The sequence below is a fragment of the Tachypleus tridentatus genome, chromosome 13 (assembly GCF_004210375.1).
Source record: "Tachypleus tridentatus isolate NWPU-2018 chromosome 13, ASM421037v1, whole genome shotgun sequence".
Lineage (NCBI taxonomy): Eukaryota > Metazoa > Arthropoda > Merostomata > Xiphosura > Limulidae > Tachypleus > Tachypleus tridentatus.
This window is the reverse complement of record NC_134837.1, coordinates 64,959,210-64,973,839: the sequence shown is the minus strand read 5'-3', so window position 1 is coordinate 64,973,839 and position 14,630 is coordinate 64,959,210. Positions and strand designations below refer to the sequence as shown.

The window sequence follows — 14,630 nt, the reverse complement described above, 5'->3', positions numbered from 1 at the left end:
GATGTTTTGATGATGTTTTAACATCTTAAACATTTACATCCCAGTGAGCAAACACGCTTTCTTTTTGCTTCATTACCTTATACTTTTAATTTTAATTTAAAATTTTAGAAAGCCCAAAGTACGGTTTCTTTATGGATTCACCTCCCTCGGCTTAGTATGGAGCTCTTTCATTGGCTAGTGTGTTTAATATGCGGCTAGCAACAAGCTACTTGATAAGTATACTGCCGATATAAGTCGGTGACATTCTTTTGCCATAGCGATGATCAACAAACACCCTGGTGGGTTACAACACGAGCGCGTGAGCAACAGTAATAACCAATCCCAGGCAAACCTACCTTTCATAGATCAGGCTGTTCCTGCTAGCTCTCTGAAGCCGCAGTAAACTAGCTGCTCATCTCAAAGTTTCCCCACACCGCAACCGAAACAACCAGTTCAAGAGAGGTACCTCTCAGCATCAACGCCCGTCGTCAAGCGAACGTGTGAGTACAATTCTAAACTTTATGTCCAATAATATACGAGACAGACTGTAGAAACTAAAAATATTGTAAAAAAATATATACACTCCAAACGTTGTTTCTATTGTTCCGTAACAATATTACTTTAAAGCATGAGATAAAGCGTTTTAGAAAGTGTTAGATTATATGGCTTCACATGACGTCATAACTATTAACGTTATGAAATAACTCAGTGGGTTGACTACGTTTTACTAACTGCAGAGAACTGAGTCTTGGAATTAAGCGTTGAAGATTTTCATGTTTTTAAGAGATGAAAGAGACTTAACAGACAACTTGACACTTAGTTTTTTATAATAATGATTTTTATATGTTGTTGAAGTAAAAGATGCATCAATAAGAAAAACTCAAAGTGTTAGACTAAAAACGTACCTTAACCAAAAGAAAAACTGAAAGTGTTAGATTAAAAAGTACCCTAACCAAGAGAACAGCTGAAAATGTTAGATTAAAAGGTACACTAACCAAGAGAACAGCTGAAAGTACTAGATACCCAAACCGAGAGAACAGCTGAAACTGTTAGATCAAAAAGTACCCTAACCAAGAGAACAGCTGAAACTGTTAGATCAAAAAGTACCCTAACCAAGAGAACAGCTGAAAGTGTTAGACTAAAAAAGTACCCTAACCAAGAGAACAACTGAAAGTGTTATCTGACACACTAAATATATTTAGTTAAATATATCAAGAACATTCTTGATAACAGTAATTTATTGTTACGCAAGAAGTAACAATACGTCAGTATTGAAAGACCTTCAAACTTGTGCTAAATTAAGGACGGCTGGCGCAGATAGTCCTGGTGTAGCCTTGCGCGAAATTCAAATACAAACAAATAAAACAAATTATTTAACACGTGACGTCAAGAATTCACGTCAGCCGTGAATATTATATCAAGGTATAATTGGTGTTAGTTGACAATAACACTCTGTCAACGTTAATAATATTGTCTAAAATGTATTCACAACGCTGGTAATCCTTATTTTCTACATTCTACAAGATATCTGGGCGAGTTACATTCTCAGTAATTTATAAAAGATACAAAACGTTCAACTACGCTAATATTTCATTAGAAAAGTAAGGAAAAGCGCTTTCATTAGTCAATGCTTAGGGCGTTTTACTTTCTACCATTTTTCAAGAGTTTATTAGAAATTGACCAATGAACGTGTTCTTAGTTTTGTACTTAAGAAACTAAAAACATTTCATTACTAAAGAATGTTTTTCTCACTTTTGTACAAAACAGTCTTACTCTCACGCTAAAGATTCCACATTTTGTTTATGGTGTAACCTAATATGTCAAAAGCCTAGCAAGCAAAGTTCTAAGTCTTCCAAGTTGAACTTATACAAAATCAACCACCGCCTACGATGTTGTTTTCGCTGTAGTACACAGTAAAAACAACGTCGGTAACAAGATTCAGAGACTAAACGTCAGCAGGTAACTCACAAGTCGATTAATATTAAACAATCTGGTGTTTTCAGTGTACTTTTTGTCTGAGATTTTCCCGGTTTAATTCGAAGCGTTTTAAGAAACTACAGGTTTCACAGCCTTCCGAAGCGTGTCATTGGTTCGAATGTTAACTGGAAGAAAATGTACTAACTTGATGACTATATAACATGGCCAGGTGGTTAAGGCACTCGACTCGTAATCTGAGGGTCGTGAGTTCGAATCCTCGCCACACCAAATATGTTTGCCCTTTCAGCCGTGGGGGCGTTATAATGTTCAGTGAATCCAACTATTCGCTAGTAAAAGAGTAGCTCAAGAGTTGGCGGTGGGTGATGATGACTAGTTGCTTTCCCTCTAGTCTTACACTGCTAAATTAGGGACGGCTAGCGCAGATAGTCCTCGTGTAGCTTTGCGCGAAATTCAAACACAAACAAACAAAACAAATTATATAACACGTGACATCAAGAATTAGCAGGAGGTAGATTAAATCTTTTTCAATAAAGTAATGGACAGTGAAGAACCGTTCTGACTTTTAACTTTCTTGAAGGTTTGTCTTATTTATTCGTAGTTAAGCGCTTAGCTAAACTATGGGCTATCTGTGCTGTACTCACCACGAGTTCGTAACCTGGCTTTTAGGACCATAAACCTTCAAACTTGCCACCAAATCACTGTGGGACTTTCTAAAGGTTTGACTTTAAAACTGTCAATTATAACTGTTTGTGTATATTAGTAATTAAGCTTTGGATTATACTTTTATTAAAACACGCATACAGTAGGTTTTTAATCAATTATTTTGCGTGTGTGTGTTTTCCGTATAACAAAGCCACACTAGGCGATCTGCTCACTCCACCGATTGGAATCGAAACCCTGATTTTAACATTGTAAATCCGTAGAGTTACCACTGTACCAGTGGGGGACTATTATTTTGTAAATTGAATGTCAAGAAAACCGAGACATTCAGGTGTACCGTAGACATTGAATACACGTATTATGAGAATAAAGTATTTTCTTGTCATTATACAGTATTATTTGTGAAAAAAAGGAATTCAGTATTTTGTAGGCTGTCTTTTTATTACGAAACGCCTTCTCTATTTTAAAACATGCTAGTGCTGTGTGTCAAAAAGACCTTCAGTCATTTCGTAGACTTCGGATAGTTGTCATGAGAAGTGATTTTCTTATCTTATCAGCAATCAGCATTAATTTTCAAAAAACACAAAAATGGAATTGCGTTGTAGACTCCTTCATAATACGGTACGATTAAGAACATTGGTTTACGTGACTTCTAGACTCTGCCATTCGTCTATTGCGAAGGTTTCTTAGCCAAATTAAACAATTATATTGCAAAAACACGTATAGAAGTTAACGGTATATTATGTTGTTCTTAGGATAACAATATGACAATGTTTTACTAAAAGGACGTTTTGGTTACTTTTGTGTATTTTATATATTCAAAGATTGTGTTTTTGAATTAAAAATCAGTAATCGTGTTTAATGGTAATGAAGTGAAAATTACGATAGAAAGGTTTCCCGACAATAAGCTCTTTGTTGTACTCTATTGTAAAATAAAATCATAAATTCTATACTCACGTGGCAACTTTATAAGGTTATGTTGCTCTTAAGCCATTTAAGAAAGTGAGTGGCCCAGCATATCCTGGTGGCTGAGGCATTCGACTTGTAATCCGAGGGTCGCGGGTTCAAATCCCCGTCACACCAAACATGCTCGCCCTTTCAACCGTGGGGGCGTTATAAGTGCGATCAATCCCACTTTCGTTAGTAAAAGAGTAGCTCAAGAGTTGGCGGTGGGTGGTGATGACTAGTTACTTTCCTTTTAGTCTTACACTACTAAATAGCAGATAGCCCTCGTGTAGCTTTGCGCGAAATTAAATTAAAAAAAAAAGAAATTGAGTCTTACTCTAACAAACCATATTATTTTAAGGTAAACAACACTGTAGATCGCTACAAAGCGAGTATAGAGGTAGTAATAATTCATAATAATAATTTTAATGTCTTCAAAGGTTTGGTTTGACTTTCATGCAAAGTTAAACAAGGGCTAGCTGTGTTAGCCGTATCTAATTTAGCAGTAGTAAACTAGAGGGAAAACAGCTAATTAACACCACCCACCGCCAACTTTTGTACCAAAGAATAGTGGGATTGATTGTACATTATAACACCTCTCACGGCTGAAAGGACAAGCATGTTTGATATGACGAGGATTCGAACCTGCGACCCACAGATAGCAAATAGAGCGTCCCGATCACTAGATCATACCATTTTGGAAGCATTGGTATGGTTCTTACTAAACGTTGGAGTATTCGGATTTTTTATATTCCTAATTATATCAAATAAGTTAATTAACCACAGGATCCTTTCACTTTATTCTGATTAAACATAATCGAAGGAGAATTTAACGTAAAATATAATGACTTCTTCCTAACATAATTTTAATATTTCTTCTAAAAATGAATTCTGTCAGCAATAAAATTTTAACGCTAAAACTCGAGTTGTTTTCCTTAATCACTAATATTAAAGCACGTGTGGAAGGATACACAGGAGATGATTATTATTCTACAGATAAAACATCTCTCTGTTTCAGTTCTATATTTAATAGCGGACTGATACAGCTGTGTCGTTTAAACATCGAAAATGACTTAAGATTCTAATTTATCAGGTTATAATTAATCTGTTTCTTCCTACATACTATGTATGTTGTAGTATATAACGACTATCGCTCCCCTCCACGAGTACAGCGGTAAGTCTACGGACTTACAACACTAAAATCGGGGGGTAAATTCCCCTTAGGGGGGCTCAGCAGCTAGCCCAAGGTGGCTTTACTATCGGAAAACACACACACACATAATGATTATTAAAATTGTACTTACTAAACCTTACGTAATTTTATAAATATTGTACAAGGTGAAAATAATAATGGAAATCGTTTTAGGTTACTTGTCTCAGGATAACGCATGTATTTTTCACCCTTGTAGGTATTCGCTTGAACACCAACATAAACCGAATACAGTTATCCCTTTTATAGTATATCTTGTTAAATGTTTTCAAGCACGTGACTTGTGGAAAAGTTTGTTAGCAATAATCTCTGTCAAAAATCGGTATAAACTACTTAGGTATTTGATGTTATGGTTTATGCAAAGGTAAATAAATTATACATTTAAATGTTACAGTTTAAAAGTCGAAAGTTGTCGGAGCATTGGAAAACAATAAGCCGAACGTTAGTGACAAAAATCACGCAAATTGCAAATATAAGAACTTTTTATTTCTAGTTTTTTCTCTAGATTTCAGCAATTTAGTAGTAAATTTTATAAAATTCTGACATAGCATACATATATTTAGTTACACACATAAACTTTTGTCCCTCATTGTCCAGCGACGCCCGCGATGTGTGGTATTGTACGAATGGCCTCTTGGGCAGTGACCTGTGGGAGACAAAAAATAAATTAATAAATGCCACCTTTATATACCTCTGATTTTGAATACTAAAAAGCTGTATTTACATACGAAACAGAACGTATATTATGTTAATCTATATTTGCGTGCAGGGAGTTTTTTGAATAAACGTGTTTGTTTCGTTTTGAGTTTTGCGCAAAGCTACATGAGGGTTATCTGTATTAGCTTTTAATAATTTAGCGGCGTAAGACTAGAGGGAGGACAGCTAGTCATCACCACCCACCGCCAACTCTTGGGCTACTCTTTTACTAATGAATATAGTGTGACTGACCGAGACGTTATAACGCCCCCACAGCCAATAATTAAGTAAACTCTATTGTTTGTTGTTTAGCACAAAGCCACACAATGAGCTATCAGTGCTCTGCCCACCACGGGTATCGAAATATAGTTTCTAGCGTTGTAAGTGGCACAGACATACTGCTGTGCCATTGGAGGACTTTAAGTTAGCACCATAAAATGATTAAGTAGTACTAAATGTTTTTTTTTTTAAATCAGTGTAAGACTTGGTAGTTTAAAAAGAGGGGAGGATATATGTAGATAGGCATTGATGGAAAAGTAAAATAAATTTAGAATAAGCTAAACGGATCACGTGAAAGCACTCGGGAGAGCGTGTGAAAAAAGCGTTACTGGAACAGTTTTGTAATTATGAGTGAATATATATCATGACTGAAAAGTCATGTTTATTTTGAGCCATTTTCCCAAGTTTAGTCATGCTGTCTGTTTCACTCCTGAGTAAATTTCATTTTCTGTTATTGTTAGAAAGATGGAAAATACAGAAAATTGAAATAAAAGCTGTGTTACAAACTGCCTATTCTGTTTAGTTTTTGTAAAGCCTTTAGTTCATTTATGCTGACGTACTCCATTAATCACGGTCAATAGACTGGCTGTTAAAGTAAATAATCCATCCTTGTTACAATTAGTACATTAATTATCACTGTAAACCACGCACCCTGGTTGCGGTCATTGGCCTAATTGAAAACGTAACCCAACCACCCTACTTTCGGTCTCTTCACTGGTTGTCAGTGTAACTCATCTACCCGAGTTACGGGTAGAAGATTGATAGTGAAAGTAACTCACCTTCCTAGTTACGCTGAGTACAACCGTTTTGGAAATCATCAACTTGCGGGGAACATTCTTTGGAATAACACGGATTCTTTCGCGGCTCGCCAGCTTCGAACTTCAGAGTTCTTTCCACCTCAGGGTTAACTCGCTCGTATATTTCGTAAATAAAATAATTTTAAAGATTTGTTTGTCAGAGAAGATTTAATACAAATTAATCACTTTCTTCTTTATTTATTTTTACTCAGAATTTTTTCGTATCAAAACCTGCTAACCCTAGTTCCATTAACGTTCATCACAGATGAAATGTTGGAATAAACTTGTACATGTTATATTTAAACGCGTTGTACAAATTCTGTTTTTATTGTTTGGAATTTCCACTTTTGTAAGCAAATGTGCCTTATTCTCTTTTCACGAAGACCTGCTTTATTACAAAGACCATTGGTGAAAAAGAACCTAATAATAGTTATGGTATCAAAAACCTTTTCTGCTATTCATTTGGCCCGGCATGGTGAAGCGCGTTAAGGCGTGCGACTCGTAATCTGGGGTCGCGGGTTCGCATCCGCGTCGCGCCAAACATGCTCGCCCTCCCAGCCGTGGGGAGTTATAATGTTACGGTCAGTCCCACTATTCGTTGGTAAAAGAGTAGCTCAGGAGTTGGCGGTGGGTGGTGATGACTAGCTGCCTCTAGTCTTACACTGCTAAATTAGGGACGGCTAGCACAGATAGCCCTCGAGTAGCTTTGTGCGAAATTCCAAAACAAACAAACAAACAAGCTATTCATTTGTCTCGCTCCTTGTCGGATTGATCTGAACTTCAAGTCTCACAGCATTGATGCAGCGGGTCCCTGGAAACGCAGAAGTATCTTTTGAAACGTCCAGTGTTTATCTCTGTGATTGAAGTCATCTTTGTGTGTGTAACATGCGACATTTCTTTCCTACGTACTTTGTTTATTTTGAATTAAAACTGTGAACATGTATTACGGCCCGGCACGGCCAGGTGGGTTAAAGCGTTTAACTCGTAATCTGAGGGCCGCGAATCCGAATCCTCGTCACACCAAACATACTCGCCCTTTCAGCCGTGGGGGTCTTAAACAGTGACGGCCAATCCCACTATTCATTGGTAAAAGAGTAGCCCAAGAGTTGGCGATGGGTGGTGATGACTAGCTGCCTTCCCTCTAGTCTTACACTGCTAAATTAGGGACGGCTAGCACGAATAGCCCTCGTGTGGCTTTGCGCCAAATTCAAAAAAACATACAAACGTAATAGGTCAACGTAAACTTCCAGTTTCTATACCATATTTCTTTTTTTCAAAATATTTTTACTTCATGATCGTTTTTCCTTTCTAGTGTTACTTATCTCTTTCAACGTACTTTTTTTTTTCTTCTCATCATTGGAAAGATAAAACAGATTCAAGAATATTTTTTTCCATTATCTTTATTTCCTTAGGGTAGCAGCCAATATTTCTCTTTCATCAACATGCCACCTGTAGCTACTTTGTACCTTTTTATTTAGTTAGTTTAATAACGGACCAAAGGTTAAAATAACAATAATGGATCTATTTCTAGGAACATTTTTTTTCTTTTGTTAGAAAGACGAGGTTTAGAAAAATATGTTTTCACAAACTTTTTCTTCAAACAGGTAAAAACGCGTTCTTATCAAAACTATCCGTAAGGTACAAAATCACTTACAAGTAATGTTGACAGTATCAGAATTTCATTAAACAATAATTATGTTTTTGTTGAGACTTATAAACACCTCCAGATAGCTTTGAAAAGGTTGGGTCAACGGTTACTTTAAGGAATTACAACACAAAACTCTGTGGTTCGATTCTGCGCGGATTTTTGAGGATTGAATAACGTTAATTTTTCAATTGCAAAGACATCTAAGTGTGTTTAACAAATGTCAAGAGTCTAATTTGTATTTTAAAATAACTGTTACTTCTGTTATACAGATACCGACAGTTAAATCACTCATAAAATTGTAACGAATTTATTTCTTAAAAACAAATCGAAAACCATTAAAGGAAAAAAAATTACCCATGTGTCGATATCTTTTATCATATTTAAAAGCTGAATTTCTACTTATGGTGTGGTTTTATAGCTATTTTACTGTTTTCTAATGCCCTCTTTTGTTCAGGAAATATGTTTCATGTTTTAGTTTTTATTTTCGGACAAAGCCACAGAGGTATTTCTGCGCTAGCTGTCCACAATTTATTAGCATAAGACTAAAGGGAAGGTAGCTATTCATTACCACCTCTATGTGTGTGTGTTTTTTATTAGCAAAGCCACATCGGGCTATCTGCTGAGCCCACCGAGGGAAATCGATCCCCTGATTTTGGCGTTGTAAATCCGTAAACTTATCGCTGTACTAGCGGGGGGGCTCATCACTACCTACTAACAACTTTTGACGTACTTTATAAACAACGAATAGTGAAATTAAATGTTACATTATAACTCCCTCACGGCTGAAAGGGCGAGCAGATTGCGAGTCAAACATCCTGATCACTTATTTATACGGGACTGTTGTTGTTCTTATCGAGCTCTGAAACTAAGGGTCATGATCTCTAAAACTATTGCCCCAGAACCACCAGGGGGCCAAGGAATCGGAGGCAAAAAAACACACAAAAACTATAATTTTATTTTTCTGATTGGTTAATTGAATTCTTTCGTCACTAGTGTTGTCTTCATGTCACTTATTCATTTAAGATGATTCGCTTTAAAAACAAAAGCGCAACGTTGAATGTAGAGCATACTTTCGGGACATATGTATTCATTAGTAATAGCTGTAAAGGCTTAGAGCAATCTTCTAATCATTCTATAAAGATGTATTGTCGCGATGACTTTTATTATGTTTCCAAACCGTGCACGATTCTCTGCTTCACTCTTTAATTATTAGGAGACTTCGTGTAAGTATGAAACTTTGTTATATATTGATTAGGTGGGGTTTGTGTGCACATGAAACGTCGTCCTGAGAGTTACAAAAAATAATAAATGTGTAGTATCTTTTAGTTGAATAGAAATTGAAATCAGACTAATCATGACAGGACAGATGTTACTTTATTTTTCCACTTCTAACCTGTACAAATAACTATGTACAGTTCTCTCATCTTTTATCTTACACACACACACACACCAACTTTCACATCTTTAATGGTGTGCATTATAAATAAAAATAAACATAGAATGTACAGGTTTATCTGAATTATGACCATCTGAATAAATACTGAATACAGCAGCTTGATATGAATTATGGCTACGTGAATAGATACTGAATACAACAGATTGATCTGAATTATGGTCATCTGAGTAAATAAAAAACTACAGTAGCCCGATCTGAGTTATGGCCACCTGAATAAATACAGAATGATGATGGCATACATGAGCTTTGAAGATCTGAATATATGCAGAATACGAATATTTATGAATATTCTTCATTGTTTATCTAATTCATTATAACTGTTTTCGAACAAAGCAAAATAAACCTTAAACAGAATAGGACATATGTAACACAGGCCTGCGACAGTTTTATTGTCTCGAAATTTTTACATGTTCTACAGCAATTCCTCTATGTTGAATCTTAGATTGATATCCATTTTTCTGCGTCACGTATAGATTTTTTACAAAACGCAATACATAAAGAAAGACCACAACAAGTAGTTTTGAAACTAAGGGACGTAAATTTCGCACAAATAATAGGATGAATGAGGATATATACTAGTTTGTCATCAGTGTTCTTTTCTTTTCTTTAGTTTGTTTGTATTTTAGCTAACAAACATAACGATTAAAAATGTTATATGTTGAAACGAAATAATAATTTGATCTAAGCAAGACTTTTTCATCTCGATTTGTAGAAAATTTCTCACGTAATAGAAAAAATGAATATTACTTTCGAAATTTTCGAAGGTGAATTACGTAAAATTATGTAAAATCCATTTTTGAAACCAAAACAACTTTTATGAAATTTAAATTCGCAGGCCTGTATAATATCATATAAATTTAGTTTTGTGCCCCCACCAGTAGCACAGTGATATATTTGTGAACTTACAACAAATAGCCCGTTGTGTAACTTTGTGCTTAACTACAAACAATTAGATTTGTGATCAAACGAATGTTATGTTAATATACAACTTTATATTTATATTAAACGAAAACTCATTGCATACGTCCAGTTTCAAATTATTTTCAATGACGTTTATTATATGCAAACATTTTAGCAATTTTCTGACGTCACGTTTATTAAAAACAGAGAGAAAAGAGCTGAAAAAAAACATCAGAACAGCAACTTGTTTCCTTAAGTTTTTTATTACGTCCAGTAATCGATACTTTACATTATTTGTACAACTAACAACATTTATAATTCCTTTCTGGCAAAGATTATTGTACCTAATTAAAGGGAACAAGCACTCGAGTAAAAGATGAAAAAACAAGTTCCTGCTTCGTTGTCTCTTAATACTGTAATAACACCTGATTGCCTGCAAACAGTGCAGATAACGTATTCTTCCATTCACTTAGTGTTTGTGTGCACACCTTCAAAGTTTGTAATTACATATAACCAGTTCCAATTCCCAACTTTTCATTTTATTATTGTATTCTACATTCTTGTTGACTCTCTAACTGTTCTTCTTTGGTAGCTGTTTTAGTTCTCTAGATTAAGTATTGCTATAATTTTCTTTCTAAGTTAATGTATTTATAATCATTATAGTTCTTTGGAATTTGTTGCTATTAAACATCCTTCTCTTTGATGTAAGTATGCTTGTAAATTTCTTTTAATTCTCTGAGATTATTATTCAAATCTCGTTATTTTAATTTCTGAGATTTCATTTGCTTGTAATTTACTGTTTCACCTTTTCGTTATTTGTAGTAGAAGCTTTCCTAGTAAATACATTGAACGCTTATTTGTTTTTGTAGAAACAAAACTGTAGTGTTCTACATCTCTCTGTTTCCTTATATATCTATAAGTTTGAGTTTAAATTTTTATAGCTGTTTATTTGATAATGTATTTGATTACATTTCATAATTTTTTATAACTTTCCTATGAATCGTTTCGTTTTTAATTGGACAGGTTTCACATTTATAATTGCTGTTTTTAATTCATTTTTGCACATATATTTACTAGATTATTTTGATATACTAGGATTGCACAGCACTGTAATTTTATAACTTTCGCTTTCTATTACTAGGCGGTTTCTTTGTTTTACTAGACTATGATTAAACAAGTTTGTAGATGAATTATTTCAATGTTCTATGATTATATATAATTATAATTAATATAATGCTCGTAGATAGTTCTCACCTCTTAAATTTATTTTTGAGTTTCTAGAGTAGTTTCAAACATTTTGCTTCTCAGGATCATATATATATTATGTTTCCAGATATTATATTTGGTGCTGTTTCACAGTTATAAATACTTTAAGTTTATTCTAATTTCTTAAACAATGTTTATGTTTATGTTTTTTTTTTATTTAAACTTCCTACACTTTTATTTTGTGGATTTTTTTATGTTTGTTTTTAAATTCTGTAAGATAATTACAACAATTTTCTTGTTTTGTGTATCTTTATAAATTAACCATTTTACCTTTTAGGATTATGTGTGTTTTATACCCTCAATTATTTTCTTTGATTTTGAATTCCATGCAAAGCTACACGAAGGCTATCTGTGCTAGCCGTCACTAACTTAACAGTGTAAGACTAGAAGGAAGGCAGGTAGTCATCACTATTCACCGCTAATTATTGTGCTTATTTTTTACCTGCGAATAGTGGGTTTGACCGTAACGTTATAACGCCCCCACGGCTGAAAGAGCGAGCATGTTTGATGGAACGGAGTTTGGAATCAGCTACTCACAAGTTGCGAGTCAAGTACCCTACCATGTCCAGCCTTTCAGAAAATGCTTACATTCTTAAAACGTATAGACCAATTCAACGCTGATATGGTATATATATATATATAGTTAAACATACGCTAACAAAATCTATTTTGTGAATACTTTTTATCTCAACTAAAAAGATGCTAACACTTCTGTTATTGTGTGGGACTTTTATAAGTTCACATATACTTACTTTTCTAATAGCTACTATATAAACCACCATTGGAGGGTCAGCGATAGCCCCCCGCTAGTACAGCGGTATGTCTTCGGATTTACAACGCTAAAATCAGGGGTTCGATTCCCCTCGGTGGGCTGAGCAGATAGCCCGATGTGGCTTTGCTATTAGACAAAACAGAACAGGGTCAGCGATAAGTCTGAAGGCTTATAAAGCTACAAATTAGGTTTCGATACCCACAGCGGGTAGAGCACTGAGAGCCAATTGAACAACTTTGCACTTAACAACAAATAAAATATTATATTTTTAATCTCTTTTTTGTCTAAGTTATACAAAATAATAATGTTTAAAGATATATAGCCAGATTTAGTGGGGGAGGTGGTGATGACATGGTGAGGTTTCAAAGGCGGTGGATACAAATTTTAATCTAATAAAAGATAAGAAAAATAACAGAGACGATTAATACTAAGACAAGGCAAATCTTTTTTACTGGGTTTATATGAGTTTCATGTAGAGCTTAAGCGACATCGAGCCATCTGCTAAGGACATTGAGTAAAGAGATAGAAACGTTTCTGATAAATGAAAGACATTTCTCACTAGTAGTTACAGCTGTAAAAGGGACAAATGTCAATATCTGTATAATTTTGTGAGACATACTTGGCTCAACTGACTAGCATGACAAGCGGGAAATTGTTATTACGGAACGCTTTCAACTGTAACTGTTTTATTTCGGTTTTATTTATACAGAATCACTTGAAGAATATATAAAAACAATTCTAAGATTGTATTTTTATCTGTTAAGGTTCTTCTGGTAGCAGAACCAAGTTTGCCAAAATAAAATAATCGTAAATGCTCATACATATATATATATAGAGGTAATATGCATTACAGTCGAAACGAAATGAAATGCCACTTCAGTCTGACGTTTAACTGTTTTCAGCATTTGGTGGCGGCCTCTGGTGAGAGAGAACTCGTGCATAATTATGTGAGTAGAAAGACAAGGCTTTCCATATATCATATTCGATGCTAAGGAACTAAGATACTTGATTTTTCCCTTGATAAGCAAAAGTTTTAAATAACATTTCGAGTAAAACGATTGTTATAACTACTCAAAATGATTGTGATTAGCAAGCCTTTTAGTCAATAAGTTCTTTTTTCTTTACTGATTATCCAGCAATTCTTTAAAGTATATTTTAAAATATTTCTTTGAAACAAGAAAACTTCACCGTCTATAAAATCTGTAAAGCAACAAGACTTTGCTTGGAAATATTGGATATATTTACATTATACGTCACACACGCTTGACAAAATCCGTGAAATATGTCAAAGTTTAAAAACAACAAAATAAACATGATTTTGTTCGGTTGACGGCCATCTAAAAGTTCAGTGAATAATTCGTAAAGATCGTTACGGTTGTCAAAAAAGTAATCTTACACAGTTACTTTTCAAAAGACACTTTACGTGCATGGAATAGACTTAGCTGTGAAAACGTATAGATATGTGTACATATATGAAATAGTCTTAACTGTGAAGATTTATAGCTACGTTTACATATATGAACTAGGCTTAGCTGTGAAGACTGATGTCTGCACTACGAAATAGGTTTAGCTATGAAGACCTAAATAGCTGTGTTGCGTATATTTTCACAGAAAAAAAAGGAAATATTACATGCGTTGCGTATAATCTTAAACAATAGTTTAAGTATATAAAACTGTCGACCGTTACCCGTTAAAGTTAAACTGCTATCGTGTTCGGTATTTATCTTTCATCACAAATCCTCATGCTTTAATACTTTAATTTCTGTTATTACATTTAAATCTATCAAGAAGTTGTTGTTTTTTTCATACAAATTTCACGTTTTAAAACGTTTTCACGGCATTCCTAATCTCTGGACACATAAACTTTCATCACTTTTCTGTGCAGACGACTTGAATAAAGTGTTTTGAACAGAAGCTGGTACATGAAATCATATACATTTATGAACTGGGAAATGTCAAAAGCCAGGCAGAAAAATGATTAAATATTTCATTTCTTAATCCTTCGAAGAGGCAAGAGGGTAACCTTTACTTCGTGTTTGATTTCAAGCTAGCATCATGTTATATATCTTTAATATTCTCCGTCG

At 34.4% G+C, this 14,630-nt stretch overlaps 1 pseudogene across 2 annotated transcripts in view; it reads left to right on the top strand.

Moving 5' to 3' along the window:
* Positions 1-226: 226 nt before the first annotated feature.
* Positions 227-14,630, top strand: part of LOC143238820 (allatostatin-A receptor pseudogene) — a 102,796-nt pseudogene continuing 88,392 nt past the window's right edge. The window contains exon 1 of one of the 2 annotated variants that reach the window (XR_013020794.1): positions 227-479. The product of XR_013020794.1 is annotated as an allatostatin-A receptor pseudogene, transcript variant X1 (transcript). The remainder of the gene's footprint in view (positions 480-14,630) is intronic. The other variant, XR_013020795.1, reaches the window with a different exon arrangement.